The sequence below is a fragment of the Thalia democratica genome, chromosome 4, assembly GCF_965202585.1.
Source record: "Thalia democratica chromosome 4, ktThaDemo2.hap1.1, whole genome shotgun sequence".
In the NCBI taxonomy this organism is placed as follows: Eukaryota; Metazoa; Chordata; class Thaliacea; order Salpida; family Salpidae; genus Thalia; species Thalia democratica.
In genome coordinates, this window is record NC_139168.1 from 49027667 (window position 1) to 49034301 (window position 6635).

Here is a 6635-nt window from a genome sequence, read left to right on the forward strand (position 1 = left end):
AAGTATATATCTCTGTATACTATTGTAGTTAATTTATTTTTAAGAATATATTCATCACAAAAATTCAAAATACTGATAAAAATACATGTATTAATTATTTTAAAATAATCATTTAAATACTGAACAGAATGTATGGCTTGAGGTGTAGGGATTCTAATGATGGCTTTTAAAACTCTCAGAGTTAAAAGTTGCAAAATCAAAAACCATGGCTTCACAAAAAAAAATTGGTGCCAGTATGTATTGTTAACGTAAATTAATATAAAAATATTTCCTTTCTTGAAAATAAAATAATATTTATACCATTTTTTTGGCTTTTTTTTTCACAATGGAACTTTTGGAAAGGTAGTGCATTATATTTTTTAACGGAACTAAGGGCGCTTTTGATTGACTAATATTTTACTTAGTTTTGTTTTAATATCAAGTAATAAATTTTTTTTGGTTAACTTTTTATATATTTGGGGTAACGTGGGTAAGGGATAAGGGTATAGATAGATGTTCTTAAGATACTTTTTTATTATCTCTTTACCTCATCTGCATAATATTATGAATGAAAAAAATTCAAAAACCATTGCAGCCGACCCCTAAGAACTGTACACACACAGCACAGTGGGCTGGCAAGTGGCCATTGACTATTTTCGCGACTAAACAGTTAAAGCAAGATTTTATTTAATTGTTTAGAGCGGGGTTTCGTCTTTTAAAAACTGGGTTTGTTTCTGTTCTGCTTAAAGTATACTAAAAGTTATGTAAGCTATAATGTAGCCAAAATTTGCTTTTTTTAAGTTTAAAAAAGCCTCGAAAAATGCTCAAATTTTTGTCAAAATTAAGGTCTACATCTACTGTTAAAAAAAAAATTAAAAGCTTTTATACAAATACTTTTTTTTAAGTTTTTTCATTTCTTTGGTTTAGTGTTAATTGAAAAAATTCAAAATTCTTTTGAATATTTTAATGTAAAAGTATATTATTTCTCATTTAAAAAATCTTCTATTCTCGCCGAAAATTCAATGATGATTTCTGGCAATTTAGGGTATTCTTCAGGGTTAATTTTCTCAATTTGCCACCTTAGAACTAAAATAATTTTTTTTTTAATAATTTGGTAAAAATGACAATAAATCTATATACAATTTTACAGACAAATCTATTATGTGGAATATAACTATTTTTTAGGTTTTTACAAGCGATATTTCTGTTAAAAAAATGATATAAGATCCTATCCCTGGTTTTTAACTATGACAAAAAAGACCATTTTGTATGTTCTAGAAAGTTCTCAATTTGTATAAATTCACTTACTTTTGTTTTAATTGGTCAGAATCGAAGTTTGAAGGAATATCTAAAGGTCAAGGTATAATTTAATTATGTCAAAAAACAATGATGCTGGTCATGTCGGTCAAATGGATTCGCTTTACACCAACTGCGCATACTGTTCTTGCACATAGTGCTGAACTAATTGAGCAAAAAAACGATAGAGGTTTGCTAAGTTACACCGAAAGTGGATTGGAAGCTAACAACAAGTTTTTAAGACAGTACAGAATGAACTTTCCAAGGAAAACTTCTCAGTATGAAAATTTAACAGACTGTTTAAATCGAATATGGGACAAGAGTGACTACGATGTTAACAACACTTTAGACAGACTGAATTGCACTTTTTGTAAAGAAGTTGGACATACTGCGCGAAGTTGTTTGCAGCTAAATGAAAAAATTTCATCATGTAGTTCAGAATGGGAAACGTTGTTACATATGCTTTGTGCTACTGAATAGAGTGTTTTATTTATTTGAGAAACTTAATTTCAAAGAAGTTTTAAGAACTTACTGTTTGACTTATATTTTCTAGTAAATTTAAAGTGCTTTTTTTTAATCACAGGCTAAATTATTTTGTTTTTTGCACTGTTTTGCAACGAATAAATGTTTTTATTGTTCAGAATGTTTACGGTTTTTTTCTTTTGATACACTAGTACAAATGTAACGTTATTAATAATACAAACTTTGATATACAAAGATCAGTCTTAAATTAAAAAAAAACTGTATTTAGAGTATAGTTTCACCCGGCTTGATATTGAAAATTCATTCATATTTAAACTAAAATGGAAGTAAAGGTGACTCTCTTGAGGTAGCCAATTATCATTTTATTTTTTTTTAAGTTTCTTTCTTTAAAGTTTCATTATGAATTAAAATGTTAACTACTTTTTAAATAAAAACAAACATATTTCTTATTGTAACACTATTTGTAACTTTAAATTGTGTTATAGTGCTTTTTATGACAGTTTTATGTCAATGGCCGCTTGATCCCCGTTTTCAGCCCACTTTGCACAGTTAGCAGACCACCTTTAGAGTTTCAAGATGATAAAAGGGTTTCCCAAACTTTTTTTAATAAATTTTAAAGAAACTAAAAATGCTATAGCTCCTTCCAACAACATTTCTGTCAGAAACTAACATTAAATACGCTTAGGATTTTTTTTGGTTTTAATAATCAACTTAAGACTAGGACTCTCCTGGACCGATAAACGAAAAGTTTTTTTTTCGTGCACCAGGTCCTAGGACCAAACATTTTGAGCATATTTTTTGTCGTTCAATAAACTATAATCAATCTTAAAATGTATCAATGAGATGAGCGACTCGTGACCGAAAGGTTCTTCGTGAACTAGGTCCTAATACCAAAAATTTTGAACTTCTTTTTTTTTTTATCGCTCGATAAACTTAGATAGAACTATCTAGTGTAAGTTTTAATTTATAACCTTGCGGTGCCTCCTTTTAAAGCTTATGGCCCCTAAATTCTCTAAAATTTTCCAACAACATCTAGTATATTTTCAAAATTACCCTTTAATTCGGCTAAGTCCTTTTATTTTCTCATCATTATCAGCCATAGAATATCTAATGAAAATTTTTAATTAAGGTCTCATGGCCCCCTGTGACCCCTTTACCTTTACTACTCACGACCCCTACTTTGCTGCGTATGGCTTTCTAAATCTTTGAAAAGGTCCAAGGTTACCTTATGTTGTATCATTATATACATAGAATAAGTTTTGTCAGGGTGGCCAATGGTTTTGGAGTAATTTTTCCAGGCTCTCTGAATTTCTTCAAGGTTTTTGAAAGTACTTATTTTTGGGTCTATTTTTAGTTTAAATATAAGTTTAAGGTAAAAAACTGTTTTAAGCAATACAAAAACATTAAAAAGATACTGTAAATGATACTGACAAAACATTTCATCCTTATGATAAATTTGTCGTGTCAAATCAAAATTTCACTACTTAACATGTAAAAATTGTTTAAAATTTCAGGTTCTAGCTTTTTTTTTTTTCAATATTTCTTAAATTCTAGGCTAAGTGGCCACCTTAATTTTAACAAAATATCTGCATTGCATTAATTAAACGATTGTAAGTTTACTTTTCTCACTATCTTATAAAGCGTTGTAGTTAACTATACTATTTCTTTTATTTCTGGTATTGTTTTTTTGCTAGCTTTGGGGTTAATTTTTTTTGTTACTACTGTTTTATTAATATATATAATAGTTTTTCTAGTTATTTATCTATGTAGTTCACCTATAAATAGCTTTTTTAAGTAATTAATATAATTTTAATTACCGAACTATATAAGTTTTTTCGTGCACCAGATGTTAAAACCAAGTATTTTGAGCGTTTTTTTTTCGTTCAATAAACTAAAACCTATAATTACTAATCTAAAGTTAATAGAAAACTAAATGTTCAAAACTCTAAACACGTACTTATTATCTAACATCTACAGTTTTTTTTTAGAGTGGAAATGTTATGAAAACTACAACAGCATTTATGTTAATGTATTTTAATTACTTAATAGTATTCTTAAGTCCTGGACAAGACGTTAAAAGGTATCCTTGGTCTGCGACTCGATAATCGAAAGGTCCTTTGTGCACCAGGTTCTAGGACCAAACATCTTGTTTTGATCATTCATGTTAGGATTAGATAAATTTCAGTCAGCTACCCTAAAAGTCTTAAAAACCTGTCTAAAGTATCAGTTTTTATTTTTATACAGACTATTAGTACCTCTCTAAACATAAGATAACTTTATGAATTCGTATGCATGCACATTGCACTACTACTATTTTACAGTGTTGTTTTGTAGAAGTTAAAACTATCAGTTGCTTATAAAAAAATCTTGCTTTCATCTTCGCAAAGAAATAAAACTACTTTGTTTAACTTTAGGAAGAACATTTGATTTTAATGAAGTGTGTTTGCACTACCTCATTATTAAATATCTATTTTACTTTATAAATTTAAAAACTAAGTCGTAAATCAAACACGAAAAATTAAAAAAAAAGTTTTTTAAATATATTACATTTAATTTTAATGTATCAGTATGTATGTCAAAATAAAAGTGTTTCACTAATTTAAATTATCAATTGTTTTAGTAAGATAATTGCCATTAAACATTTATCGAAATATTTTACTTATTATTAAAAAGAAAAGCATCGTTAGTTTTAATGAAAAGAGATTTTTTTTATCCGCTGTTATATTTAATTGTGTTATGAATATAATAACCACATACAACTCTGCATTAAATAAAATAACAAACACAAAATGTTGCTTCTTTAAGTCATCTTTAATTCTATTTTGTTACTGATAAGTTTTAAAAACGTGTTTGCTTGGTACAAAAATATCTTGTCAAATTTGTTCTAAATGCAAAATTACTATGTAGTTTTGCAACAAAACAGAGATTTAATTAATTTTTAAAATTTTCTAAACTCACACTCAAAATTTTCCCTTTGCAACAATAAACATTTGAAGGTTTTGTGTGCATGTTTCAGTTTCTCCTATAATATATGCCCTATAAAAATAACATTTAAAAGAAAATTTACATTTACATACAAAAACCATCAGTAACATTAGATTTGAGAATACTTATAAAGTTAGAACCTAAAATTACTATTCAATAAGCATTTTTTAACATAAACTTTAACTGCTGTTTTTTGATTATTTCACATTTTTGGGACACTATACCAAAACTAAAATAACTAAAGTAGTTTAGACTAGGCGTTGTTCCATTTTTTTGAAGTATAAAATTTTATTGAAAGTCTAGTGCAAAAAAAAAAACTGTGGTTAACCTCAAATTATCTGTATGTAACTATTTAAATTTCCAAACTAAACATCTCGTTAAGTTTTAGAAAACTAGGTTTTATATATAAAGAGTTTGTTGGGGTCAGAGCATTAAAGTATATTTTAAAACTTTCATAAAAGTTTTCTTGAGAATACAGAAAATTCATTATAAAACTATACAGTCTAAAATTTTAAAATATTTTTTTAGTCTTTTTTTAAGGAACAAATATTTTGATAAAGTAAGACTACCTACTTTAGCTAGAAGAAGGTTGTTTTAAATAACTTCATTTGTATTATTAAGTTAATTTTCTCTTTAATTATTTTAAGTCAACTTGAAACACATCTAGCAGTAAAAATTTAAAGAAGTTTGTACTTTGAAATATAACTTAAATTACTTGATTTGGGTTGAGTAGCGGTCATAAAAAGTATTCTGTTACTATGGATTACATAGCAAGTTGATTCGTTATTTTAAAGGTATTGTATCTTACTTTACTTTAAATAACTACTTTATAATAAGCTAAGGATGATTATATGGTTTTTTAACAATTTTATAATTTGCAATAATATTTATTTCAATGGTGACAAACAAAGCGCAATTTTTATCTAAAATATTTAGATCAAAGTTGAGACATTGTAGTAAAAAAGTTTTTGTCTATAAATTAATAAGTTTATAGACAAAAATGTATTAATTACCGATTAATCTATTCCAACAAAAAATTGTTACTTTTGTGTAATTAATTTAACTATTTTACAATTCTTGCTTATTAAAAAAGTAGTAGTTACAAGTGTTTCAAACGCTTTTTATAGTTCAAATAATAGCTAGATTCTCAGATATTGGTTATAAATGTAAGTTTTAATGAAGATTTTATTTAAGAATTACCTCAGTTATCTATCTCTAATAATGGCTTAATTTTCCTTTTGAATTAGAAGAAAATAATGTCTCACAACAAACATCGAAAGATAAAACCAAGACTTTCATAATATTTAAAGTACAATAACATAGGGGGTTAATCAGCGGTCTCACTTTACTACAATACGAATTTATAAACTTATTGTATAAAAAATCCACTACATGCAGTCAACTCTCGCAAATCTACGCACATTGTTTCCACACCAAAAATGCGTAACAAAACGAGATGTAGCAAACATAGCTACTATATTGACTGTTTAATCTAAAAATGCATTAAATACAGTTTTGGTACTTTCCCACTTTTTTGTTAACAAAATTACTTTTCACTCTTCTTGTACATATATGTGAAAAGTTTTAATAAAAATTGTTTGTGTATACAAAGTTTTTTTTATAGTTTGTTCCTTGCCCACCTAAGGTTAAGCTTGTCTTGCTCTGTCTAATACCATGCAAAACAAGTTTAATCTTAGGTCGACAAGAAAGAAAACTAGCTAAGATGACATTTAATGTTGTGTTTACTAAGAAAAAGAAATAAGATTTTTGTAATGTGTATATATGGTTTTATTTAATATCATTGTCACATTTGTTAGAAAGTTTCTTTTGAGGTTTCTATAGATAATTATTCATTGTGTGGTGAACTTTCATTCTTGTTAAAGAATAATTTT